At 41.0% G+C, this 27,755-nt stretch overlaps 12 non-coding genes and 5 pseudogenes across 12 annotated transcripts; all 17 read left to right on the top strand.

Moving 5' to 3' along the window:
* The first annotated feature begins 8 nt into the window (after positions 1–8).
* Positions 9–172, top strand: LOC149778200 (U1 spliceosomal RNA). Its single transcript, XR_016415865.1, has one exon. It is a non-coding gene; the product is annotated as a U1 spliceosomal RNA (small nuclear RNA).
* A 1,481-nt stretch (positions 173–1,653) lies between these two features.
* On the top strand, positions 1,654–1,804 carry LOC149778199 (U1 spliceosomal RNA; annotated as a pseudogene).
* A 1,485-nt stretch (positions 1,805–3,289) lies between these two features.
* On the top strand, positions 3,290–3,440 carry LOC149778198 (U1 spliceosomal RNA; annotated as a pseudogene).
* Positions 3,441–4,922: 1,482 nt separating this feature from the next.
* On the top strand, positions 4,923–5,086 carry LOC149778197 (U1 spliceosomal RNA). Its single transcript, XR_016415919.1, has one exon. It is a non-coding gene; the product is annotated as a U1 spliceosomal RNA (small nuclear RNA).
* A 1,485-nt stretch (positions 5,087–6,571) lies between these two features.
* LOC149778196 (U1 spliceosomal RNA) lies at positions 6,572–6,735 on the top strand. The gene has a single exon (XR_016415916.1). It is a non-coding gene; the product is annotated as a U1 spliceosomal RNA (small nuclear RNA).
* Positions 6,736–8,198: 1,463 nt separating this feature from the next.
* Positions 8,199–8,362, top strand: LOC149778195 (U1 spliceosomal RNA). Its single transcript, XR_016415864.1, has one exon. It is a non-coding gene; the product is annotated as a U1 spliceosomal RNA (small nuclear RNA).
* Positions 8,363–9,843: 1,481 nt separating this feature from the next.
* On the top strand, positions 9,844–9,994 carry LOC149778194 (U1 spliceosomal RNA; annotated as a pseudogene).
* A 1,463-nt stretch (positions 9,995–11,457) lies between these two features.
* LOC149778193 (U1 spliceosomal RNA) lies at positions 11,458–11,621 on the top strand. Its single transcript, XR_016416008.1, has one exon. It is a non-coding gene; the product is annotated as a U1 spliceosomal RNA (small nuclear RNA).
* Positions 11,622–13,098: 1,477 nt separating this feature from the next.
* On the top strand, positions 13,099–13,262 carry LOC149778192 (U1 spliceosomal RNA). The gene has a single exon (XR_016415863.1). It is a non-coding gene; the product is annotated as a U1 spliceosomal RNA (small nuclear RNA).
* A 1,463-nt stretch (positions 13,263–14,725) lies between these two features.
* Positions 14,726–14,889, top strand: LOC149778191 (U1 spliceosomal RNA). Its single transcript, XR_016415938.1, has one exon. It is a non-coding gene; the product is annotated as a U1 spliceosomal RNA (small nuclear RNA).
* Positions 14,890–16,364: 1,475 nt separating this feature from the next.
* LOC149778190 (U1 spliceosomal RNA) lies at positions 16,365–16,528 on the top strand. Its single transcript, XR_016415827.1, has one exon. It is a non-coding gene; the product is annotated as a U1 spliceosomal RNA (small nuclear RNA).
* Positions 16,529–18,007: 1,479 nt separating this feature from the next.
* On the top strand, positions 18,008–18,171 carry LOC149778189 (U1 spliceosomal RNA). The gene has a single exon (XR_016415862.1). It is a non-coding gene; the product is annotated as a U1 spliceosomal RNA (small nuclear RNA).
* Positions 18,172–19,638: 1,467 nt separating this feature from the next.
* On the top strand, positions 19,639–19,789 carry LOC149778188 (U1 spliceosomal RNA; annotated as a pseudogene).
* Positions 19,790–21,262: 1,473 nt separating this feature from the next.
* LOC149778187 (U1 spliceosomal RNA) lies at positions 21,263–21,413 on the top strand (annotated as a pseudogene).
* A 1,487-nt stretch (positions 21,414–22,900) lies between these two features.
* LOC149778186 (U1 spliceosomal RNA) lies at positions 22,901–23,064 on the top strand. Its single transcript, XR_016415918.1, has one exon. It is a non-coding gene; the product is annotated as a U1 spliceosomal RNA (small nuclear RNA).
* Positions 23,065–24,539: 1,475 nt separating this feature from the next.
* LOC149778185 (U1 spliceosomal RNA) lies at positions 24,540–24,703 on the top strand. Its single transcript, XR_016415915.1, has one exon. It is a non-coding gene; the product is annotated as a U1 spliceosomal RNA (small nuclear RNA).
* Positions 24,704–26,166: 1,463 nt separating this feature from the next.
* On the top strand, positions 26,167–26,330 carry LOC149778184 (U1 spliceosomal RNA). The gene has a single exon (XR_016415861.1). It is a non-coding gene; the product is annotated as a U1 spliceosomal RNA (small nuclear RNA).
* Positions 26,331–27,755: the final 1,425 nt, after the last annotated feature.

Raw genomic sequence — 27,755 nt, 5'->3', positions numbered from 1 at the left:
AAGAAATCATACTTACCTGGACCAGGGAGTACCGTGATCAGCTAGGCGGTTTCCCCAGGATGAGGCCTTTCCATTGCACTTCGGTTGGGCTGAAACCTGCGATCACCCCAAATGTGGGTGACTCGGGGTCGTTATTTATTAGTGTGGGGGTCTGCGTTCGCGCTAACCCCTGATAATTCAATTAAAAATAACCAATAATCACAAGCTTATGACAAAATTAGTCTGGATGTCTCTGATTAGCACGTGCCAATCGATAATGTTATTATTTCTTACACTGCTCTTTCAAGGGGTGGGTACCCCGGGTGGTCTAAATAGCCCACCATTACGGATCGCGGCCATCTCACCTGTCTGCGTGTGTTTGAGTTTCGGATTTGGCCCATGTGGTTATCAGAGAAAGCTTGCCAGTATGTTATCATGGGTCGGGAGTTCTTTCCGTTCAGTTTTCTTCTCCCGGGTTCTTCCTCCACCATTTATATTGCCTGCCATGCATAGCCTATCTTGTGCTGAAAAATGGCATTAAACCCTACAACAAACAACTTTCAAAGAGCCATCTCACAACGAACGTGTGAAATATCTTTGAGTAACAGCGATCCAGCATATTTGTGAGAGAAAGAAAGGAAGAAAGAGAAATAAATGGAAACATGCTTACTGGATTCGACGAAAATCAAGTTTTATTTTCACAGAACTTCTCTGCAGTAGAGAGAGAGAGAGAGAGAGAGAGAGAGAGAGAGAGAGAGAGAGAGAGAGAAACAATATCTTCAAATAACAGGAACAACTTCGTTAATACAGCAAGCTTGTTGTCCTTATCAAAAGCAGTGACAGCTTCATCATAAGTCTCATTGTAGAGATCATCTGCATCATCAGTTACTTCTGTATCAGCAGCACTTTCAACAATCCAAAGCTTCTAGACTCGGAGTACGGCGAAGCGTAGCTGGCCAATCAGTGGCACAAAGATTTCAAATTTAATAAAACAGAGGAAACAAATAGTAGTATTCCTTTGACCTGACAAGTCGATTTGCAGTGGTTCATAGCAAAAGAGGTTGATGCACTGCAACCTCAAATTTATACCTGCATTTTTCATTTATGACACCAAGCGATCTTGCCAGTGCAAACACAATCCCTTTCCCTACGTAACAGTTCGGGAAAGCATTGTGTACTAAACAGCTGGATGTGATTGACCATAGTTCTTGCTAGACGACTATTGCTATTTCACTGTCGACTTGCTGTGAAGTAACTATGGGAGGTCAATGGCTGATATCAGTTTCAAGAACAAGACAAGCCCGAAACGCGGAATTGAAAAATGTATCCATATATTTAATTAAAAAACCATAATAGCTGAAAAATACGCACCGTTGCCTCAAGTTAAGAAATTTGCCAGGGGCCAATATACGAAACTATCCCCTGCCGTCCGAGCAAACCTATATAGCATATATCCACCGTAAAAGAAACTGAAATTGCAAATAAAGGACTATTTGAAGACATTTCAGTTACTTTTGTAATGTTGAAACATAAGCTATAAAGTTATTCGGAATACTAAGACATCAGCAGTACCATGGCCCTGAATCGTTTTAATTTATTTTCATTACTTAGAGGCACACTTCCTACTCCAGACACAAATGTCAGTTGATAAACGTCAGTAAACGTCAAGAAATCATACTTACCTGGACCAGGGAGTACCGTGATCAGCTAGGATGAGGCCTTTCCTTTGCACTTCGGTTGGGCTGAAACCTGCGATCACCCCAAATGTGGGTGACTCGGGGTCGTTATTTATTAGTGTGGGGGTCTGCGTTCGCGCTAACCCCTGATAATTCAATTAAAAATAACCAATAATCTCAAGCTTATGACAAAATTAGTCTGGATGTCTCTGATTAGCACGTGCCAATCGATAATGTTATTATTTCTTACACTGCTCTTTCAAGGGGTGGGTACCCCGGGTGGTCTAAATAGCCCACCATTACGGATCGCGGCCATCTCACCTGTCTGCGTGTGTTTGAGTTTCGGATTTGGCCCATGTGGTTATCAGAGAAAGCTTGCCAGTATGTTTTCATGGGTCGGGAGTTCTTTCCGTTCATTTTTCTTCTCCCGGGTTCTTCCTCCACCATTTATATTGCCTGCCATGCATAGCCTATCTTGTGCTGAAAAATGGCATTAAACCCTACAACAAACAACTTTCAAAGAGCCATCTCACAACGAACGTGTGAAATATCTTTGAGTAACAGCGATCCAGCATATTTGTGAGAGAAAGAAAGGAAGAAAGAGAAATAAATGGAAACATGCTTACTGGATTCGACGAAAATCAAGTTTTATTTTCACAGAACTTCTCTGCAGTAGAGAGAGAGAGAGAGAGAGAGAGAGAGAGAGAGAGAGAGAGAGAGAGAGAGAGAAACAATATCTTCAAATAACAGGAACAACTTCGTTAATACAGCAAGCTTGTTGTCCTTATCAAAAGCAGTGACAGCTTCATCATAAGTCTCATTGTAGAGATCATCTGCATCATCAGTTACTTCTGTATCAGCAGCACTTTCAACAATCCAAAGCTTCTAGACTCGGAGTACGGCGAAGCGTAGCTGGCCAATCAGTGGCACAAAGATTTCAAATTTAATAAAACAGAGGAAACAAATAGTAGTATTCCTTTGACCTGAGAAGTCGATTTGCAGTGGTTCATAGCAAAAGAGGTTGATGCACTGCAACCTCAAATTTATACCTGCATTTTTCATTTATGACACCAAGCGATCTTGCCAGTGCAAACACAATCCCTTTCCCTACGTAACAGTTCGGGAAAGCATTGTGTACTAAACAGCTGGATGTGATTGACCATAGTTCTTGCTAGACGACTATTGCTATTTCACTGTCGACTTGCTGTGAAGTAACTATGGGAGGTCAATGGCTGATATCAGTTTCAAGAACAAGACAAGCCCGAAACGCGGAATTGAAAAATGTATCCATATATTTAATTAAAAAACCATAATAGCTGAAAAATACGCACCGTTGCCTCAAGTTAAGAAATTTGCCAGGGGCCAATATACGAAACTATCCCCTGCCGTCCGAGCAAACCTATATAGCATATATCCACCGTAAAAGAAACTGAAATTGCAAATAAAGGACTATTTGAAGACATTTCAGTTACTTTTGTAATGTTGAAACATAAGCTATAAAGTTATTCGGAATACTAAGACATCAGCAGTACCATGGCCCTGAATCGTTTTAATTTATTTTCATTACTTAGAGGCACACTTCCTACTCCAGACACAAATGTCAGTTGATAAACGTCAGTAAACGTCAAGAAATCATACTTACCTGGACCAGGGAGTACCGTGATCAGCTAGGATGAGGCCTTTCCATTGCACTTCGGTTGGGCTGAAACCTGCGATCACCCCAAATGTGGGTGACTCGGGGTCGTTATTTATTAGTGTGGGGGTCTGCGTTCGCGCTAACCCCTGATAATTCAATTAAAAATAACCAATAATCTCAAGCTTATGACAAAATTAGTCTGGATGTCTCTGATTAGCACGTGCCAATCGATAATGTTATTATTTCTTACACTGCTCTTTCAAGGGGTGGGTACCCCGGGTGGTCTAAATAGCCCACCATTACGGATCGCGGCCATCTCACCTGTCTGCGTGTGTTTGAGTTTCGGATTTGGCCCATGTGGTTATCAGAGAAAGCTTGCCAGTATGTTATCATGGGTCGGGAGTTCTTTCCGTTCATTTTTCTTCTCCCGGGTTCTTCCTCCACCATTTATATTGCCTGCCATGCATAGCCTATCTTGTGCTGAAAAATGGCATTAAACCCTACAACAAACAACTTTCAAAGAGCCATCTCACAACGAACGTGTGAAATATCTTTGAGTAACAGCGATCCAGCATATTTGTGAGAGAAAGAAAGGAAGAAAGAGAAATAAATGGAAACATGCTTACTGGATTCGACGAAAATCAAGTTTTATTTTCACAGAACTTCTCTGCAGGAGAGAGAGAGAGAGAGAGAGAGAGAGAGAGAGAGAGAGAGAGAGAGAGAGAAACAATATCTTCAAATAACAGGAACAACTTCGTTAATACAGCAAGCTTGTTGTCCTTATCAAAAGCAGTGACAGCTTCATCATAAGTCTCATTGTAGAGATCATCTGCATCATCAGTTACTTCTGTATCAGCAGCACTTTCAACAATCCAAAGCTTCTAGACTCGGAGTACGGCGAAGCGTAGCTGGCCAATCAGTGGCACAAAGATTTCAAATTTAATAAAACAGAGGAAACAAATAGTAGTATTCCTTTGACCTGACAAGTCGATTTGCAGTGGTTCATAGCAAAAGAGGTTGATGCACTGCAACCTCAAATTTATACCTGCATTTTTCATTTATGACACCAAGCGATCTTGCCAGTGCAAACACAATCCCTTTCCCTACGTAACAGTTCGGGAAAGCATTGTGTACTAAACAGCTGGATGTGATTGACCATAGTTCTTGCTAGACGACTATTGCTATTTCACTGTCGACTTGCTGTGAAGTAACTATGGGAGGTCAATGGCTGATATCAGTTTCAAGAACAAGACAAGCCCGAAACGCGGAATTGAAAAAATGTATCCATATATTTAATTAAAAAACCATAATAGCTGAAAAATACGCACCGTTGCCTCAAGTTAAGAAATTTGCCAGGGGCCAATATACGAAACTATCCCCTGCCGTCCGAGCAAACCTATATAGCATATATCCACCGTAAAAGAAACTGAAATTGCAAATAAAGGACTATTTGAAGACATTTCAGTTACTTTTGTAATGTTGAAACATAAGCTATAAAGTTATTCGGAATACTAAGACATCAGCAGTACCATGGCCCTGAATCGTTTTAATTTATTTTCATTACTTAGAGGCACACTTCCTACTCCAGACACAAATGTCAGTTGATAAACGTCAGTAAACGTCAAGAAATCATACTTACCTGGACCAGGGAGTACCGTGATCAGCTAGGCGGTTTCCCCAGGATGAGGCCTTTCCATTGCACTTCGGTTGGGCTGAAACCTGCGATCACCCCAAATGTGGGTGACTCGGGGTCGTTATTTATTAGTGTGGGGGTCTGCGTTCGCGTTAACCCCTGATAATTCAATTAAAAATAACCAATAATCTCAAGCTTATGACAAAATTAGTCTGGATGTCTCTGATTAGCACGTGCCAATCGATAATGTTATTATTTCTTACACTGCTCTTTCAAGGGGTGGGTACCCCGGGTGGTCTAAATAGCCCACCATTACGGATCGCGGCCATCTCACCTGTCTGCGTGTGTTTGAGTTTCGGATTTGGCCCATGTGGTTATCAGAGAAAGCTTGCCAGTATGTTATCATGGGTCGGGAGTTCTTTCCGTTCATTTTTCTTCTCCCGGGTTCTTCCTCCACCATTTATATTGCCTGCCATGCATAGCCTATCTTGTGCTGAAAAATGGCATTAAACCCTACAACAAACAACTTTCAAAGAGCCATCTCACAACGAACGTGTGAAATATCTTTGAGTAACAGCGATCCAGCATATTTGTGAGAGAAAGAAAGGAAGAAAGAGAAATAAATGGAAACATGCTTACTGGATTCGACGAAAATCAAGTTTTATTTTCACAGAACTTCTCTGCAGTAGAGAGAGAGAGAGAGAGAGAGAGAGAGAGAGAGAGAGAGAGAGAGAGAGAGAGAAACAATATCTTCAAATAACAGGAACAACTTCGTTAATACAGCAAGCTTGTTGTCCTTATCAAAAGCAGTGACAGCTTCATCATAAGTCTCATTGTAGAGATCATCTGCATCATCAGTTACTTCTGTATCAGCAGCACTTTCAACAATCCAAAGCTTCTAGACTCGGAGTACGGCGAAGCGTAGCTGGCCAATCAGTGGCACAAAGATTTCAAATTTAATAAAACAGAGGAAACAAATAGTAGTATTCCTTTGACCTGAGAAGTCGATTTGCAGTGGTTCATAGCAAAAGAGGTTGATGCACTGCAACCTCAAATTTATACCTGCATTTTTCATTTATGACACCAAGCGATCTTGCCAGTGCAAACACAATCCCTTTCCCTACGTAACAGTTCGGGAAAGCATTGTGTACTAAACAGCTGGATGTGATTGACCATAGTTCTTGCTAGACGACTATTGCTATTTCACTGTCGACTTGCTGTGAAGTAACTATGGGAGGTCAATGGCTGATATCAGTTTCAAGAACAAGACAAGCCCGAAACGCGGAATTGAAAAATGTATCCATATATTTAATTAAAAAACCATAATAGCTGAAAAATACGCACCGTTGCCTCAAGTTAAGAAATTTGCCAGGGGCCAATATACGAAACTATCCCCTGCCGTCCGAGCAAACCTATATAGCATATATCCACCGTAAAAGAAACTGAAATTGCAAATAAAGGACTATTTGAAGACATTTCAGTTACTTTTGTAATGTTGAAACATAAGCGATAAAGTTATTCTGAATACTAAGACATCAGCAGTACCATGGCCCTGAATCGTTTTAATTTATTTTCATTACTTAGAGGCACACTTCCTACTCCAGACACAAATGTCAGTTGATAAACGTCAGTAAACGTCAAGAAATCATACTTACCTGGACCAGGGAGTACCGTGATCAGCTAGGCGGTTTCCCCAGGATGAGGCCTTTCCATTGCACTTCGGTTGGGCTGAAACCTGCGATCACCCCAAATGTGGGTGACTCGGGGTCGTTATTTATTAGTGTGGGGATCTGCGTTCGCGCTAACCCCTGATAATTCAATTAAAAATAACCAATAATCTCAAGCTTATGACAAAATTAGTCTGGATGTCTCTGATTAGCACGTGCCAATCGATAATGTTATTATTTCTTACACTGCTCTTTCAAGGGGTGGGTACCCCGGGTGGTCTAAATAGCCCACCATTACGGATCGCGGCCATCTCACCTGTCTGCGTGTGTTTGAGTTTCGGATTTGGCCCATGTGGTTATCAGAGAAAGCTTGCCAGTATGTTATCATGGGTCGGGAGTTCTTTCCGTTCATTTTTCTTCTCCCGGGTTCTTCCTCCACCATTTATATTGCCTGCCATGCATAGCCTATCTTGTGCTGAAAAATGGCATTAAACCCTACAACAAACAACTTTCAAAGAGCCATCTCACAGCGAACGTGTGAAATATCTTTGAGTAACAGCGATCCAGCATATTTGTGAGAGAAAGAAAGGAAGAAAGAGAAATAAATGGAAACATGCTTACTGGATTCGACGAAAATCAAGTTTTATTTTCACAGAACTTCTCTGCAGTAGAGAGAGAGAGAGAGAGAGAGAGAGAGAGAGAAACAATATCTTCAAATAACAGGAACAACTTCGTTAATACAGCAAGCTTGTTGTCCTTATCAAAAGCAGTGACAGCTTCATCATAAGTCTCATTGTAGAGATCATCTGCATCATCAGTTACTTCTGTATCAGCAGCACTTTCAACAATCCAAAACTTCTAGACTCGGAGTACGGCGAAGCGTAGCTGGCCAATCAGTGGCACAAAGATTTCAAATTTAATAAAACAGAGGAAACAAATAGTAGTATTCCTTTGACCTGACAAGTCGATTTGCAGTGGTTCATAGCAAAAGAGGTTGATGCACTGCAACCTCAAATTTATACCTGCATTTTTCATTTATGACACCAAGCGATCTTGCCAGTGCAAACACAATCCCTTTCCCTACGTAACAGTTCGGGAAAGCATTGTATACTAAACAGCTGGATGTGATTGACCATAGTTCTTGCTAGACGACTATTGCTATTTCACTGTCGACTTGCTGTGAAGTAACTATGGGAGGTCAATGGCTGATATCAGTTTCAAGAACAAGACAAGCCCGAAACGCGGAATTGAAAAATGTATCCATATATTTAATTAAAAAACCATAATAGCTGAAAAATACGCACCGTTGCCTCAAGTTAAGAAATTTGCCAGGGGCCAATATACGAAACTATCCCCTGCCGTCCGAGCAAACCTATATAGCATATATCCACCGTAAAAGAAACTGAAATTGCAAATAAAGGACTATTTGAAGACATTTCAGTTACTTTTGTAATGTTGAAACATAAGCTATAAAGTTATTCGGAATACTAAGACATCAGCAGTACCATGGCCCTGAATCGTTTTAATTTATTTTCATTACTTAGAGGCACACTTCCTACTCCAGACACAAATGTCAGTTGATAAACGTCAGTAAACGTCAAGAAATCATACTTACCTGGACCAGGGAGTACCGTGATCAGCTAGGCGGTTTCCCCAGGATGAGGCCTTTCCATTGCACTTCGGTTGGGCTGAAACCTGCGATCACCCCAAATGTGGGTGACTCGGGGTCGTTATTTATTAGTGTGGGGGTCTGCGTTCGCGCTAACCCCTGATAATTCAATTAAAAATAACCAATAATCTCAAGCTTATGACAAAATTAGTCTGGATGTCTCTGATTAGCACGTGCCAATCGATAATGTTATTATTTCTTACACTGCTCTTTCAAGGGGTGGGTACCCCGGGTGGTCTAAATAGCCCACCATTACGGATCGCGGCCATCTCACCTGTCTGCGTGTGTTTGAGTTTCGGATTTGGCCCATGTGGTTATCAGAGAAAGCTTGCCAGTATGTTTTCATGGGTCGGGAGTTCTTTCCGTTCATTTTTCTTCTCCCGGGTTCTTCCTCCACCATTTATATTGCCTGCCATGCATAGCCTATCTTGTGCTGAAAAATGGCATTAAACCCTACAACAAACAACTTTCAAAGAGCCATCTCACAACGAACGTGTGAAATATCTTTGAGTAACAGCGATCCAGCATATTTGTGAGAGAAAGAAAGGAAGAAAGAGAAATAAATGGAAACATGCTTACTGGATTCGACGAAAATCAAGTTTTATTTTCACAGAACTTCTCTGCAGTAGAGAGAGAGAGAGAGAGAGAGAGAGAGAGAGAGAGACAGAGAGAGAGAGAAACAATATCTTCAAATAACAGGAACAACTTCGTTAATACAGCAAGCTTGTTGTCCTTATCAAAAGCAGTGACAGCTTCATCATAAGTCTCATTGTAGAGATCATCTGCATCATCAGTTACTTCTGTATCAGCAGCACTTTCAACAATCCAAAGCTTCTAGACTCGGAGTACGGCGAAGCGTAGCTGGCCAATCAGTGGCACAAAGATTTCAAATTTAATAAAACAGAGGAAACAAATAGTAGTATTCCTTTGACCTGACAAGTCGATTTGCAGTGGTTCATAGCAAAAGAGGTTGATGCACTGCAACCTCAAATTTATACCTGCATTTTTCATTTATGACACCAAGCGATCTTGCCAGTGCAAACACAATCCCTTTCCCTACGTAACAGTTCGGGAAAGCATTGTGTACTAAACAGCTGGATGTGATTGACCATAGTTCTTGCTAGACGACTATTGCTATTTCACTGTCGACTTGCTGTGAAGTAACTATGGGAGGTCAATGGCTGATATCAATTTCAAGAACAAGACAAGCCCGAAACGCGGAATTGAAAAATGTATCCATATATTTAATTAAAAAACCATAATAGCTGAAAAATACGCACCGTTGCCTCAAGTTAAGAAATTTGCCAGGGGCCAATATACGAAACTATCCCCTGCCGTCCAAGCAAACCTATATAGCATATATCCACCGTAAAAGAAACTGAAATTGCAAATAAAGGACTATTTGAAGACATTTCAGTTACTTTTGTAATGTTGAAACATAAGCTATAAAGTTATTCGGAATACTAAGACATCAGCAGTACCATGGCCCTGAATCGTTTTAATTTATTTTCATTACTTAGAGGCACACTTCCTACTCCAGACACAAATGTCAGTTGATAAACGTCAGTAAACGTCAAGAAATCATACTTACCTGGACCAGGGAGTACCGTGATCAGCTAGGATGAGGCCTTTCCATTGCACTTCGGTTGGGCTGAAACCTGCGATCACCCCAAATGTGGGTGACTCGGGGTCGTTATTTATTAGTGTGGGGGTCTGCGTTCGCGCTAACCCCTGATAATTCAATTAAAAATAACCAATAATCTCAAGCTTATGACAAAATTAGTCTGGATGTCTCTGATTAGCACGTGCCAATCGATAATGTTATTATTTCTTACACTGCTCTTTCAAGGGGTGGGTACCCCGGGTGGTCTAAATAGCCCACCATTACGGATCGCGGCCATCTCACCTGTCTGCGTGTGTTTGAGTTTCGGATTTGGCCCATGTGGTTATCAGAGAAAGCTTGCCAGTATGTTTTCATGGGTCGGGAGTTCTTTCCGTTCATTTTTCTTCTCCCGGGTTCTTCCTCCACCATTTATATTGCCTGCCATGCATAGCCTATCTTGTGCTGAAAAATGGCATTAAACCCTACAACAAACAACTTTCAAAGAGCCATCTCACAACGAACGTGTGAAATATCTTTGAGTAACAGCGATCCAGCATATTTGTGAGAGAAAGAAAGGAAGAAAGAGAAATAAATGGAAACATGCTTACTGGATTCGACGAAAATCAAGTTTTATTTTCACAGAACTTCTCTGCAGTAGAGAGAGAGAGAGAGAGAGAGAGAGAGAGAGAAACAATATCTTCAAATAACAGGAACAACTTCGTTAATACAGCAAGCTTGTTGTCCTTATCAAAAGCAGTGACAGCTTCATCATAAGTCTCATTGTAGAGATCATCTGCATCATCAGTTACTTCTGTATCAGCAGCACTTTCAACAATCCAAAGCTTCTAGACTCGGAGTACGGCGAAGCGTAGCTGGCCAATCAGTGGCACAAAGATTTCAAATTTAATAAAACAGAGGAAACAAATAGTAGTATTCCTTTGACCTGACAAGTCGATTTGCAGTGGTTCATAGCAAAAGAGGTTGATGCACTGCAACCTCAAATTTATACCTGCATTTTTCATTTATGACACCAAGCGATCTTGCCAGTGCAAACACAATCCCTTTCCCTACGTAACAGTTCGGGAAAGCATTGTGTACTAAACAGCTGGATGTGATTGACCATAGTTCTTGCTAGACGACTATTGCTATTTCACTGTCGACTTGCTGTGAAGTAACTATGGGAGGTCAATGGCTGATATCAGTTTCAAGAACAAGACAAGCCCGAAACGCGGAATTGAAAAATGTATCCATATATTTAATTAAAAAACCATAATAGCTGAAAAATACGCACCGTTGCCTCAAGTTAAGAAATTTGCCAGGGGCCAATATACGAAACTATCCCCTGCCGTCCGAGCAAACCTATATAGCATATATCCACCGTAAAAGAAACTGAAATTGCAAATAAAGGACTATTTGAAGACATTTCAGTTACTTTTGTAATGTTGAAACATAAGCTATAAAGTTATTCGGAATACTAAGACATCAGCAGTACCATGGCCCTGAATCGTTTTAATTTATTTTCATTACTTAGAGGCACACTTCCTACTCCAGACACAAATGTCAGTTGATAAACGTCAGTAAACGTCAAGAAATCATACTTACCTGGACCAGGGAGTACCGTGATCAGCTAGGCGGTTTCCCCAGGATGAGGCCTTTCCATTGCACTTCGGTTGGGCTGAAACCTGCGATCACCCCAAATGTGGGTGACTCGAGGTCGTTATTTATTAGTGTGGGGGTCTGCGTTCGCGCTAACCCCTGATAATTCAATTAAAAATAACCAATAATCTCAAGCTTATGACAAAATTAATCTGGATGTCTCTGATTAGCACGTGCCAATCGATAATGTTATTATTTCTTACACTGCTCTTTCTAGGGGTGGGTACCCCGGGTGGTCTAAATAGCCCACCATTACGGATCGCGGCCATCTCACCTGTCTGCGTGTGTTTGAGTTTCGGATTTGGCCCATGTGGTTATCAGAGAAAGCTTGCCAGTATGTTTTCATGGGTCGGGAGTTCTTTCCGTTCATTTTTCTTCTCCCGGGTTCTTCCTCCACCATTTATATTGCCTGCCATGCATAGCCTATCTTGTGCTGAAAAATGGCATTAAACCCTACAACAAACAACTTTCAAAGAGCCATCTCACAACGAACGTGTGAAATATCTTTGAGTAACAGCGATCCAGCATATTTGTGAGAGAAAGAAAGGAAGAAAGAGAAATAAATGGAAACATGCTTACTGGATTCGACGAAAATCAAGTTTTATTTTCACAGAACTTCTCTGCAGTAGAGAGAGAGAGAGAGAGAGAGAGAGAGAGAGACAGAGAGAGAGAGAAACAATATCTTCAAATAACAGGAACAACTTCGTTAATACAGCAAGCTTGTTGTCCTTATCAAAAGCAGTGACAGCTTCATCATAAGTCTCATTGTAGAGATCATCTGCATCATCAGTTACTTCTGTATCAGCAGCACTTTCAACAATCCAAAGCTTCTAGACTCGGAGTACGGCGAAGCGTAGCTGGCCAATCAGTGGCACAAAGATTTCAAATTTAATAAAACAGAGGAAACAAATAGTAGTATTCCTTTGACCTGACAAGTCGATTTGCAGTGGTTCATAGCAAAAGAGGTTGATGCACTGCAACCTCAAATTTATACCTGCATTTTTCATTTATGACACCAAGCGATCTTGCCAGTGCAAACACAATCCCTTTCCCTACGTAACAGTTCGGGAAAGCATTGTGTACTAAACAGCTGGATGTGATTGACCATAGTTCTTGCTAGACGACTATTGCTATTTCACTGTCGACTTGCTGTGAAGTAACTATGGGAGGTCAATGGCTGATATCAATTTCAAGAACAAGACAAGCCCGAAACGCGGAATTGAAAAATGTATCCATATATTTAATTAAAAAACCATAATAGCTGAAAAATACGCACCGTTGCCTCAAGTTAAGAAATTTGCCAGGGGCCAATATACGAAACTATCCCCTGCCGTCCAAGCAAACCTATATAGCATATATCCACCGTAAAAGAAACTGAAATTGCAAATAAAGGACTATTTGAAGACATTTCAGTTACTTTTGTAATGTTGAAACATAAGCTATAAAGTTATTCGGAATACTAAGACATCAGCAGTACCATGGCCCTGAATCGTTTTAATTTATTTTCATTACTTAGAGGCACACTTCCTACTCCAGACACAAATGTCAGTTGATAAACGTCAGTAAACGTCAAGAAATCATACTTACCTGGACCAGGGAGTACCGTGATCAGCTAGGCGGTTTCCCCAGGATGAGGCCTTTCCATTGCACTTCGGTTGGGCTGAAACCTGCGATCACCCCAAATGTGGGTGACTCGGGGTCGTTATTTATTAGTGTGGGGGTCTGCGTTCGCGCTAACCCCTGATAATTCAATTAAAAATAACCAATAATCTCAAGCTTATGACAAAATTAGTCTGGATGTCTCTGATTAGCACGTGCCAATCGATAATGTTATTATTTCTTACACTGCTCTTTCAAGGGGTGGGTACCCCGGGTGGTCTAAATAGCCCACCATTACGGATCGCGGCCATCTCACCTGTCTGCGTGTGTTTGAGTTTCGGATTTGGCCCATGTGGTTATCAGAGAAAGCTTGCCAGTATGTTATCATGGGTCGGGAGTTCTTTCCGTTCATTTTTCTTCTCCCGGGTTCTTCCTCCACCATTTATATTGCCTGCCATGCATAGCCTATCTTGTGCTGAAAAATGGCATTAAACCCTACAACAAACAACTTTCAAAGAGCCATCTCACAACGAACGTGTGAAATATCTTTGAGTAACAGCGATCCAGCATATTTGTGAGAGAAAGAAAGGAAGAAAGAGAAATAAATGGAAACATGCTTACTGGATTCGACGAAAATCAAGTTTTATTTTCACAGAACTTCTCTGCAGTAGAGAGAGAGAGAGAGAGAGAGAGAGAGAGAGAAACAATATCTTCAAATAACAGGAACAACTTCGTTAATACAGCAAGCTTGTTGTCCTTATCAAAAGCAGTGACAGCTTCATCATAAGTCTCATTGTAGAGATCATCTGCATCATCAGTTACTTCTGTATCAGCAGCACTTTCAACAATCCAAAGCTTCTAGACTCGGAGTACGGCGAAGCGTAGCTGGCCAATCAGTGGCACAAAGATTTCAAATTTAATAAAACAGAGGAAACAAATAGTAGTATTCCTTTGACCTGACAAGTCGATTTGCAGTGGTTCATAGCAAAAGAGGTTGATGCACTGCAACCTCAAATTTATACCTGCATTTTTCATTTATGACACCAAGCGATCTTGCCAGTGCAAACACAATCCCTTTCCCTACGTAACAGTTCGGGAAAGCATTGTGTACTAAACAGCTGGATGTGATTGACCATAGTTCTTGCTAGACGACTATTGCTATTTCACTGTCGACTTGCTGTGAAGTAACTATGGGAGGTCAATGGCTGATATCAGTTTCAAGAACAAGACAAGCCCGAAACGCGGAATTGAAAAATGTATCCATATATTTAATTAAAAAACCATAATAGCTGAAAAATACGCACCGTTGCCTCAAGTTAAGAAATTTGCCAGGGGCCAATATACGAAACTATCCCCTGCCGTCCGAGCAAACCTATATAGCATATATCCACCGTAAAAGAAACTGAAATTGCAAATAAAGGACTATTTGAAGACATTTCAGTTACTTTTGTAATGTTGAAACATAAGCTATAAAGTTATTCGGAATACTAAGACATCAGCAGTACCATGGCCCTGAATCGTTTTAATTTATTTTCATTACTTAGAGGCACACTTCCTACTCCAGACACAAATGTCAGTTGATAAACGTCAGTAAACGTCAAGAAATCATACTTACCTGGACCAGGGAGTACCGTGATCAGCTAGGCGGTTTCCCCAGGATGAGGCCTTTCCATTGCACTTCGGTTGGGCTGAAACCTGCGATCACCCCAAATGTGGGTGACTCGAGGTCGTTATTTATTAGTGTGGGGGTCTGCGTTCGCGCTAACCCCTGATAATTCAATTAAAAATAACCAATAATCTCAAGCTTATGACAAAATTAGTCTGGATGTCTCTGATTAGCACGTGCCAATCGATAATGTTATTATTTCTTACACTGCTCTTTCAAGGGGTGGGTACCCCGGGTGGTCTAAATAGCCCACCATTACGGATCGCGGCCATCTCACCTGTCTGCGTGTGTTTGAGTTTCGGATTTGGCCCATGTGGTTATCAGAGAAAGCTTGCCAGTATGTTTTCATGGGTCGGGAGTTCTTTCCGTTCATTTTTCTTCTCCCGGGTTCTTCCTCCACCATTTATATTGCCTGCCATGCATAGCCTATCTTGTGCTGAAAAATGGCATTAAACCCTACAACAAACAACTTTCAAAGAGCCATCTCACAACGAACGTGTGAAATATCTTTGAGTAACAGCGATCCAGCATATTTGTGAGAGAAAGAAAGGAAGAAAGAGAAATAAATGGAAACATGCTTACTGGATTCGACGAAAATCAAGTTTTATTTTCACAGAACTTCTCTGCAGTAGAGAGAGAGAGAGAGAGAGAGAGAGAGAGACAGAGAGAGAGAGAAACAATATCTTCAAATAACAGGAACAACTTCGTTAATACAGCAAGCTTGTTGTCCTTATCAAAAGCAGTGACAGCTTCATCATAAGTCTCATTGTAGAGATCATCTGCATCATCAGTTACTTCTGTATCAGCAGCACTTTCAACAATCCAAAGCTTCTAGACTCGGAGTACGGCGAAGCGTAGCTGGCCAATCAGTGGCACAAAGATTTCAAATTTAATAAAACAGAGGAAACAAATAGTAGTATTCCTTTGACCTGACAAGTCGATTTGCAGTGGTTCATGGCAAAAGAGGTTGATGCACTGCAACCTCAAATTTATACCTGCATTTTTCATTTATGACACCAAGCGATCTTGCCAGTGCAAACACAATCCCTTTCCCTACGTAACAGTTCGGGAAAGCATTGTGTACTAAACAGCTGGATGTGATTGACCATAGTTCTTGCTAGACGACTATTGCTATTTCACTGTCGACTTGCTGTGAAGTAACTATGGGAGGTCAATGGCTGATATCAGTTTCAAGAACAAGACAAGCCCGAAACGCGGAATTGAAAAATGTATCCATATATTTAATTAAAAAACCATAATAGCTGAAAAATACGCACCGTTGCCTCAAGTTAAGAAATTTGCCAGGGGCCAATATACGAAACTATCCCCTGCCGTCCGAGCAAACCTATATAGCATATATCCACCGTAAAAGAAACTGAAATTGCAAATAAAGGACTATTTGAAGACATTTCAGTTACTTTTGTAATGTTGAAACATAAGCTATAAAGTTATTCGGAATACTAAGACATCAGCAGTACCATGGCCCTGAATCGTTTTAATTTATTTTCATTACTTAGAGGCACACTTCCTACTCCAGACACAAATGTCAGTTGATAAACGTCAGTAAACGTCAAGAAATCATACTTACCTGGACCAGGGAGTACCGTGATCAGCTAGGCGGTTTCCCCAGGATGAGGCCTTTCCATTGCACTTCGGTTGGGCTGAAACCTGCGATCACCCCAAATGTGGGTGACTCGAGGTCGTTATTTATTAGTGTGGGGGTCTGCGTTCGCGCTAACCCCTGATAATTCAATTAAAAATAACCAATAATCTCAAGCTTATGACAAAATTAGTCTGGATGTCTCTGATTAGCACGTGCCAATCGATAATGTTATTATTTCTTACACTGCTCTTTCAAGGGGTGGGTACCCCGGGTGGTCTAAATAGCCCACCATTACGGATCGCGGCCATCTCACCTGTCTGCGTGTGTTTGAGTTTCGGATTTGGCCCATGTGGTTATCAGAGAAAGCTTGCCAGTATGTTTTCATGGGTCGGGAGTTCTTTCCGTTCATTTTTCTTCTCCCGGGTTCTTCCTCCACCATTTATATTGCCTGCCATGCATAGCCTATCTTGTGCTGAAAAATGGCATTAAACCCTACAACAAACAACTTTCAAAGAGCCATCTCACAACGAACGTGTGAAATATCTTTGAGTAACAGCGATCCAGCATATTTGTGAGAGAAAGAAAGGAAGAAAGAGAAATAAATGGAAACATGCTTACTGGATTCGACGAAAATCAAGTTTTATTTTCACAGAACTTCTCTGCAGTAGAGAGAGAGAGAGAGAGAGAGAGAGAGAGAGAGACAGAGAGAGAGAGAAACAATATCTTCAAATAACAGGAACAACTTCGTTAATACAGCAAGCTTGTTGTCCTTATCAAAAGCAGTGACAGCTTCATCATAAGTCTCATTGTAGAGATCATCTGCATCATCAGTTACTTCTGTATCAGCAGCACTTTCAACAATCCAAAGCTTCTAGACTCGGAGTACGGCGAAGCGTAGCTGGCCAATCAGTGGCACAAAGATTTCAAATTTAATAAAACAGAGGAAACAAATAGTAGTATTCCTTTGACCTGACAAGTCGATTTGCAGTGGTTCATAGCAAAAGAGGTTGATGCACTGCAACCTCAAATTTATACCTGCATTTTTCATTTATGACACCAAGCGATCTTGCCAGTGCAAACACAATCCCTTTCCCTACGTAACAGTTCGGGAAAGCATTGTGTACTAAACAGCTGGATGTGATTGACCATAGTTCTTGCTAGACGACTATTGCTATTTCACTGTCGACTTGCTGTGAAGTAACTATGGGAGGTCAATGGCTGATATCAATTTCAAGAACAAGACAAGCCCGAAACGCGGAATTGAAAAATGTATCCATATATTTAATTAAAAAACCATAATAGCTGAAAAATACGCACCGTTGCCTCAAGTTAAGAAATTTGCCAGGGGCCAATATACGAAACTATCCCCTGCCGTCCAAGCAAACCTATATAGCATATATCCACCGTAAAAGAAACTGAAATTGCAAATAAAGGACTATTTGAAGACATTTCAGTTACTTTTGTAATGTTGAAACATAAGCTATAAAGTTATTCGGAATACTAAGACATCAGCAGTACCATGGCCCTGAATCGTTTTAATTTATTTTCATTACTTAGAGGCACACTTCCTACTCCAGACACAAATGTCAGTTGATAAACGTCAGTAAACGTCAAGAAATCATACTTACCTGGACCAGGGAGTACCGTGATCAGCTAGGCGGTTTCCCCAGGATGAGGCCTTTCCATTGCACTTCGGTTGGGCTGAAACCTGCGATCACCCCAAATGTGGGTGACTCGGGGTCGTTATTTATTAGTGTGGGGGTCTGCGTTCGCGCTAACCCCTGATAATTCAATTAAAAATAACCAATAATCACAAGCTTATGACAAAATTAGTCTGGATGTCTCTGATTAGCACGTGCCAATCGATAATGTTATTATTTCTTACACTGCTCTTTCAAGGGGTGGGTACCCCGGGTGGTCTAAATAGCCCACCATTACGGATCGCGGCCATCTCACCTGTCTGCGTGTGTTTGAGTTTCGGATTTGGCCCATGTGGTTATCAGAGAAAGCTTGCCAGTATGTTATCATGGGTCGGGAGTTCTTTCCGTTCAGTTTTCTTCTCCCGGGTTCTTCCTCCACCATTTATATTGCCTGCCATGCATAGCCTATCTTGTGCTGAAAAATGGCATTAAACCCTACAACAAACAACTTTCAAAGAGCCATCTCACAACGAACGTGTGAAATATCTTTGAGTAACAGCGATCCAGCATATTTGTGAGAGAAAGAAAGGAAGAAAGAGAAATAAATGGAAACATGCTTACTGGATTCGACGAAAATCAAGTTTTATTTTCACAGAACTTCTCTGCAGTAGAGAGAGAGAGAGAGAGAGAGAGAGAGAGAGAGAGAAACAATATCTTCAAATAACAGGAACAACTTCGTTAATACAGCAAGCTTGTTGTCCTTATCAAAAGCAGTGACAGCTTCATCATAAGTCTCATTGTAGAGATCATCTGCATCATCAGTTACTTCTGTATCAGCAGCACTTTCAACAATCCAAAGCTTCTAGACTCGGAGTACGGCGAAGCGTAGCTGGCCAATCAGTGGCACAAAGATTTCAAATTTAATAAAACAGAGGAAACAAATAGTAGTATTCCTTTGACCTGACAAGTCGATTTGCAGTGGTTCATAGCAAAAGAGGTTGATGCACTGCAACCTCAAATTTATACCTGCATTTTTCATTTATGACACCAAGCGATCTTGCCAGTGCAAACACAATCCCTTTCCCTACGTAACAGTTCGGGAAAGCATTGTGTACTAAACAGCTGGATGTGATTGACCATAGTTCTTGCTAGACGACTATTGCTATTTCACTGTCGACTTGCTGTGAAGTAACTATGGGAGGTCAATGGCTGATATCAGTTTCAAGAACAAGACAAGCCCGAAACGCGGAATTGAAAAATGTATCCATATATTTAATTAAAAAACCATAATAGCTGAAAAATACGCACCGTTGCCTCAAGTTAAGAAATTTGCCAGGGGCCAATATACGAAACTATCCCCTGCCGTCCGAGCAAACCTATATAGCATATATCCACCGTAAAAGAAACTGAAATTGCAAATAAAGGACTATTTGAAGACATTTCAGTTACTTTTGTAATGTTGAAACATAAGCTATAAAGTTATTCGGAATACTAAGACATCAGCAGTACCATGGCCCTGAATCGTTTTAATTTATTTTCATTACTTAGAGGCACACTTCCTACTCCAGACACAAATGTCAGTTGATAAACGTCAGTAAACGTCAAGAAATCATACTTACCTGGACCAGGGAGTACCGTGATCAGCTAGGATGAGGCCTTTCCATTGCACTTCGGTTGGGCTGAAACCTGCGATCACCCCAAATGTGGGTGACTCGGGGTCGTTATTTATTAGTGTGGGGGTCTGCGTTCGCGCTAACCCCTGATAATTCAATTAAAAATAACCAATAATCTCAAGCTTATGACAAAATTAGTCTGGATGTCTCTGATTAGCACGTGCCAATCGATAATGTTATTATTTCTTACACTGCTCTTTCAAGGGGTGGGTACCCCGGGTGGTCTAAATAGCCCACCATTACGGATCGCGGCCATCTCACCTGTCTGCGTGTGTTTGAGTTTCGGATTTGGCCCATGTGGTTATCAGAGAAAGCTTGCCAGTATGTTTTCATGGGTCGGGAGTTCTTTCCGTTCATTTTTCTTCTCCCGGGTTCTTCCTCCACCATTTATATTGCCTGCCATGCATAGCCTATCTTGTGCTGAAAAATGGCATTAAACCCTACAACAAACAACTTTCAAAGAGCCATCTCACAACGAACGTGTGAAATATCTTTGAGTAACAGCGATCCAGCATATTTGTGAGAGAAAGAAAGGAAGAAAGAGAAATAAATGGAAACATGCTTACTGGATTCGACGAAAATCAAGTTTTATTTTCACAGAACTTCTCTGCAGTAGAGAGAGAGAGAGAGAGAGAGAGAGAGAGAGAGAGAGAGAGAAACAATATCTTCAAATAACAGGAACAACTTCGTTAATACAGCAAGCTTGTTGTCCTTATCAAAAGCAGTGACAGCTTCATCATAAGTCTCATTGTAGAGATCATCTGCATCATCAGTTACTTCTGTATCAGCAGCACTTTCAACAATCCAAAGCTTCTAGACTCGGAGTACGGCGAAGCGTAGCTGGCCAATCAGTGGCACAAAGATTTCAAATTTAATAAAACAGAGGAAACAAATAGTAGTATTCCTTTGACCTGAGAAGTCGATTTGCAGTGGTTCATAGCAAAAGAGGTTGATGCACTGCAACCTCAAATTTATACCTGCATTTTTCATTTATGACACCAAGCGATCTTGCCAGTGCAAACACAATCCCTTTCCCTACGTAACAGTTCGGGAAAGCATTGTGTACTAAACAGCTGGATGTGATTGACCATAGTTCTTGCTAGACGACTATTGCTATTTCACTGTCGACTTGCTGTGAAGTAACTATGGGAGGTCAATGGCTGATATCAGTTTCAAGAACAAGACAAGCCCGAAACGCGGAATTGAAAAATGTATCCATATATTTAATTAAAAAACCATAATAGCTGAAAAATACGCACCGTTGCCTCAAGTTAAGAAATTTGCCAGGGGCCAATATACGAAACTATCCCCTGCCGTCCGAGCAAACCTATATAGCATATATCCACCGTAAAAGAAACTGAAATTGCAAATAAAGGACTATTTGAAGACATTTCAGTTACTTTTGTAATGTTGAAACATAAGCTATAAAGTTATTCGGAATACTAAGACATCAGCAGTACCATGGCCCTGAATCGTTTTAATTTATTTTCATTACTTAGAGGCACACTTCCTACTCCAGACACAAATGTCAGTTGATAAACGTCAGTAAACGTCAAGAAATCATACTTACCTGGACCAGGGAGTACCGTGATCAGCTAGGATGAGGCCTTTCCATTGCACTTCGGTTGGGCTGAAACCTGCGATCACCCCAAATGTGGGTGACTCGGGGTCGTTATTTATTAGTGTGGGGGTCTGCGTTCGCGCTAACCCCTGATAATTCAATTAAAAATAACCAATAATCTCAAGCTTATGACAAAATTAGTCTGGATGTCTCTGATTAGCACGTGCCAATCGATAATGTTATTATTTCTTACACTGCTCTTTCTAGGGGTGGGTACCCCGGGTGGTCTAAATAGCCCACCATTACGGATCGCGGCCATCTCACCTGTCTGCGTGTGTTTGAGTTTCGGATTTGGCCCATGTGGTTATCAGAGAAAGCTTGCCAGTATGTTATCATGGGTCGGGAGTTCTTTCCGTTCATTTTTCTTCTCCCGGGTTCTTCCTCCACCATTTATATTGCCTGCCATGCATAGCCTATCTTGTGCTGAAAAATGGCATTAAACCCTACAACAAACAACTTTCAAAGAGCCATCTCACAACGAACGTGTGAAATATCTTTGAGTAACAGCGATCCAGCATATTTGTGAGAGAAAGAAAGGAAGAAAGAGAAATAAATGGAAACATGCTTACTGGATTCGACGAAAATCAAGTTTTATTTTCACAGAACTTCTCTGCAGGAGAGAGAGAGAGAGAGAGAGAGAGAGAGAGAGAGAGAGAGAGAGAGAGAGAGAGAGAAACAATATCTTCAAATAACAGGAACAACTTCGTTAATACAGCAAGCTTGTTGTCCTTATCAAAAGCAGTGACAGCTTCATCATAAGTCTCATTGTAGAGATCATCTGCATCATCAGTTACTTCTGTATCAGCAGCACTTTCAACAATCCAAAGCTTCTAGACTCGGAGTACGGCGAAGCGTAGCTGGCCAATCAGTGGCACAAAGATTTCAAATTTAATAAAACAGAGGAAACAAATAGTAGTATTCCTTTGACCTGACAAGTCGATTTGCAGTGGTTCATAGCAAAAGAGGTTGATGCACTGCAACCTCAAATTTATACCTGCATTTTTCATTTATGACACCAAGCGATCTTGCCAGTGCAAACACAATCCCTTTCCCTACGTAACAGTTCGGGAAAGCATTGTGTACTAAACAGCTGGATGTGATTGACCATAGTTCTTGCTAGACGACTATTGCTATTTCACTGTCGACTTGCTGTGAAGTAACTATGGGAGGTCAATGGCTGATATCAGTTTCAAGAACAAGACAAGCCCGAAACGCGGAATTGAAAAATGTATCCATATATTTAATTAAAAAACCATAATAGCTGAAAAATACGCACCGTTGCCTCAAGTTAAGAAATTTGCCAGGGGCCAATATACGAAACTATCCCCTGCCGTCCGAGCAAACCTATATAGCATATATCCACCGTAAAAGAAACTGAAATTGCAAATAAAGGACTATTTGAAGACATTTCAGTTACTTTTGTAATGTTGAAACATAAGCTATAAAGTTATTCGGAATACTAAGACATCAGCAGTACCATGGCCCTGAATCGTTTTAATTTATTTTCATTACTTAGAGGCACACTTCCTACTCCAGACACAAATGTCAGTTGATAAACGTCAGTAAACGTCAAGAAATCATACTTACCTGGACCAGGGAGTACCGTGATCAGCTAGGCGGTTTCCCCAGGATGAGGCCTTTCCATTGCACTTCGGTTGGGCTGAAACCTGCGATCACCCCAAATGTGGGTGACTCGGGGTCGTTATTTATTAGTGTGGGGGTCTGCGTTCGCGTTAACCCCTGATAATTCAATTAAAAATAACCAATAATCTCAAGCTTATGACAAAATTAGTCTGGATGTCTCTGATTAGCACGTGCCAATCGATAATGTTATTATTTCTTACACTGCTCTTTCAAGGGGTGGGTACCCCGGGTGGTCTAAATAGCCCACCATTACGGATCGCGGCCATCTCACCTGTCTGCGTGTGTTTGAGTTTCGGATTTGGCCCATGTGGTTATCAGAGAAAGCTTGCCAGTATGTTATCATGGGTCGGGAGTTCTTTCCGTTCATTTTTCTTCTCCCGGGTTCTTCCTCCACCATTTATATTGCCTGCCATGCATAGCCTATCTTGTGCTGAAAAATGGCATTAAACCCTACAACAAACAACTTTCAAAGAGCCATCTCACAACGAACGTGTGAAATATCTTTGAGTAACAGCGATCCAGCATATTTGTGAGAGAAAGAAAGGAAGAAAGAGAAATAAATGGAAACATGCTTACTGGATTCGACGAAAATCAAGTTTTATTTTCACAGAACTTCTCTGCAGTAGAGAGAGAGAGAGAGAGAGAGAGAGAGAGAGAGAGAGAGAGAGAAACAATATCTTCAAATAACAGGAACAACTTCGTTAATACAGCAAGCTTGTTGTCCTTATCAAAAGCAGTGACAGCTTCATCATAAGTCTCATTGTAGAGATCATCTGCATCATCAGTTACTTCTGTATCAGCAGCACTTTCAACAATCCAAAGCTTCTAGACTCGGAGTACGGCGAAGCGTAGCTGGCCAATCAGTGGCACAAAGATTTCAAATTTAATAAAACAGAGGAAACAAATAGTAGTATTCCTTTGACCTGAGAAGTCGATTTGCAGTGGTTCATAGCAAAAGAGGTTGATGCACTGCAACCTCAAATTTATACCTGCATTTTTCATTTATGACACCAAGCGATCTTGCCAGTGCAAACACAATCCCTTTCCCTACGTAACAGTTCGGGAAAGCATTGTGTACTAAACAGCTGGATGTGATTGACCATAGTTCTTGCTAGACGACTATTGCTATTTCACTGTCGACTTGCTGTGAAGTAACTATGGGAGGTCAATGGCTGATATCAGTTTCAAGAACAAGACAAGCCCGAAACGCGGAATTGAAAAATGTATCCATATATTTAATTAAAAAACCATAATAGCTGAAAAATACGCACCGTTGCCTCAAGTTAAGAAATTTGCCAGGGGCCAATATACGAAACTATCCCCTGCCGTCCGAGCAAACCTATATAGCATATATCCACCGTAAAAGAAACTGAAATTGCAAATAAAGGACTATTTGAAGACATTTCAGTTACTTTTGTAATGTTGAAACATAAGCTATAAAGTTATTCTGAATACTAAGACATCAGCAGTACCATGGCCCTGAATCGTTTTAATTTATTTTCATTACTTAGAGGCACACTTCCTACTCCAGACACAAATGTCAGTTGATAAACGTCAGTAAACGTCAAGAAATCATACTTACCTGGACCAGGGAGTACCGTGATCAGCTAGGCGGTTTCCCCAGGATGAGGCCTTTCCATTGCACTTCGGTTGGGCTGAAACCTGCGATCACCCCAAATGTGGGTGACTCGGGGTCGTTATTTATTAGTGTGGGGATCTGCGTTCGCGCTAACCCCTGATAATTCAATTAAAAATAACCAATAATCTCAAGCTTATGACAAAATTAGTCTGGATGTCTCTGATTAGCACGTGCCAATCGATAATGTTATTATTTCTTACACTGCTCTTTCAAGGGGTGGGTACCCCGGGTGGTCTAAATAGCCCACCATTACGGATCGCGGCCATCTCACCTGTCTGCGTGTGTTTGAGTTTCGGATTTGGCCCATGTGGTTATCAGAGAAAGCTTGCCAGTATGTTATCATGGGTCGGGAGTTCTTTCCGTTCATTTTTCTTCTCCCGGGTTCTTCCTCCACCATTTATATTGCCTGCCATGCATAGCCTATCTTGTGCTGAAAAATGGCATTAAACCCTACAACAAACAACTTTCAAAGAGCCATCTCACAGCGAACGTGTGAAATATCTTTGAGTAACAGCGATCCAGCATATTTGTGAGAGAAAGAAAGGAAGAAAGAGAAATAAATGGAAACATGCTTACTGGATTCGACGAAAATCAAGTTTTATTTTCACAGAACTTCTCTGCAGTAGAGAGAGAGAGAGAGAGAGAGAGAGAGAGAGAAACAATATCTTCAAATAACAGGAACAACTTCGTTAATACAGCAAGCTTGTTGTCCTTATCAAAAGCAGTGACAGCTTCATCATAAGTCTCATTGTAGAGATCATCTGCATCATCAGTTACTTCTGTATCAGCAGCACTTTCAACAATCCAAAACTTCTAGACTCGGAGTACGGCGAAGCGTAGCTGGCCAATCAGTGGCACAAAGATTTCAAATTTAATAAAACAGAGGAAACAAATAGTAGTATTCCTTTGACCTGACAAGTCGATTTGCAGTGGTTCATAGCAAAAGAGGTTGATGCACTGCAACCTCAAATTTATACCTGCATTTTTCATTTATGACACCAAGCGATCTTGCCAGTGCAAACACAATCCCTTTCCCTACGTAACAGTTCGGGAAAGCATTGTATACTAAACAGCTGGATGTGATTGACCATAGTTCTTGCTAGACGACTATTGCTATTTCACTGTCGACTTGCTGTGAAGTAACTATGGGAGGTCAATGGCTGATATCAGTTTCAAGAACAAGACAAGCCCGAAACGCGGAATTGAAAAATGTATCCATATATTTAATTAAAAAACCATAATAGCTGAAAAATACGCACCGTTGCCTCAAGTTAAGAAATTTGCCAGGGGCCAATATACGAAACTATCCCCTGCCGTCCGAGCAAACCTATATAGCATATATCCACCGTAAAAGAAACTGAAATTGCAAATAAAGGACTATTTGAAGACATTTCAGTTACTTTTGTAATGTTGAAACATAAGCTATAAAGTTATTCGGAATACTAAGACATCAGCAGTACCATGGCCCTGAATCGTTTTAATTTATTTTCATTACTTAGAGGCACACTTCCTACTCCAGACACAAATGTCAGTTGATAAACGTCAGTAAACGTCAAGAAATCATACTTACCTGGACCAGGGAGTACCGTGATCAGCTAGGCGGTTTCCCCAGGATGAGGCCTTTCCATTGCACTTCGGTTGGGCTGAAACCTGCGATCACCCCAAATGTGGGTGACTCGGGGTCGTTATTTATTAGTGTGGGGGTCTGCGTTCGCGCTAACCCCTGATAATTCAATTAAAAATAACCAATAATCTCAAGCTTATGACAAAATTAGTCTGGATGTCTCTGATTAGCACGTGCCAATCGATAATGTTATTATTTCTTACACTGCTCTTTCAAGGGGTGGGTACCCCGGGTGGTCTAAATAGCCCACCATTACGGATCGCGGCCATCTCACCTGTCTGCGTGTGTTTGAGTTTCGGATTTGGCCCATGTGGTTATCAGAGAAAGCTTGCCAGTATGTTTTCATGGGTCGGGAGTTCTTTCCGTTCATTTTTCTTCTCCCGGGTTCTTCCTCCACCATTTATATTGCCTGCCATGCATAGCCTATCTTGTGCTGAAAAATGGCATTAAACCCTACAACAAACAACTTTCAAAGAGCCATCTCACAACGAACGTGTGAAATATCTTTGAGTAACAGCGATCCAGCATATTTGTGAGAGAAAGAAAGGAAGAAAGAGAAATAAATGGAAACATGCTTACTGGATTCGACGAAAATCAAGTTTTATTTTCACAGAACTTCTCTGCAGTAGAGAGAGAGAGAGAGAGAGAGAGAGAGAGAGAGAGAGACAGAGAGAGAGAGAAACAATATCTTCAAATAACAGGAACAACTTCGTTAATACAGCAAGCTTGTTGTCCTTATCAAAAGCAGTGACAGCTTCATCATAAGTCTCATTGTAGAGATCATCTGCATCATCAGTTACTTCTGTATCAGCAGCACTTTCAACAATCCAAAGCTTCTAGACTCGGAGTACGGCGAAGCGTAGCTGGCCAATCAGTGGCACAAAGATTTCAAATTTAATAAAACAGAGGAAACAAATAGTAGTATTCCTTTGACCTGACAAGTCGATTTGCAGTGGTTCATAGCAAAAGAGGTTGATGCACTGCAACCTCAAATTTATACCTGCATTTTTCATTTATGACACCAAGCGATCTTGCCAGTGCAAACACAATCCCTTTCCCTACGTAACAGTTCGGGAAAGCATTGTGTACTAAACAGCTGGATGTGATTGACCATAGTTCTTGCTAGACGACTATTGCTATTTCACTGTCGACTTGCTGTGAAGTAACTATGGGAGGTCAATGGCTGATATCAATTTCAAGAACAAGACAAGCCCGAAACGCGGAATTGAAAAATGTATCCATATATTTAATTAAAAAACCATAATAGCTGAAAAATACGCACCGTTGCCTCAAGTTAAGAAATTTGCCAGGGGCCAATATACGAAACTATCCCCTGCCGTCCAAGCAAACCTATATAGCATATATCCACCGTAAAAGAAACTGAAATTGCAAATAAAGGACTATTTGAAGACATTTCAGTTACTTTTGTAATGTTGAAACATAAGCTATAAAGTTATTCGGAATACTAAGACATCAGCAGTACCATGGCCCTGAATCGTTTTAATTTATTTTCATTACTTAGAGGCA

Source organism: Sinohyriopsis cumingii, chromosome 17 (genome assembly GCF_028554795.1).
Source record: "Sinohyriopsis cumingii isolate HCF-2022 chromosome 17, ASM2855479v2, whole genome shotgun sequence".
In the NCBI taxonomy this organism is placed as follows: Eukaryota; Metazoa; Mollusca; class Bivalvia; order Unionida; family Unionidae; genus Sinohyriopsis; species Sinohyriopsis cumingii.
Note: the sequence above shows the minus strand (reverse complement) of the source record. Positions and strands in the feature narration are given on the sequence as shown.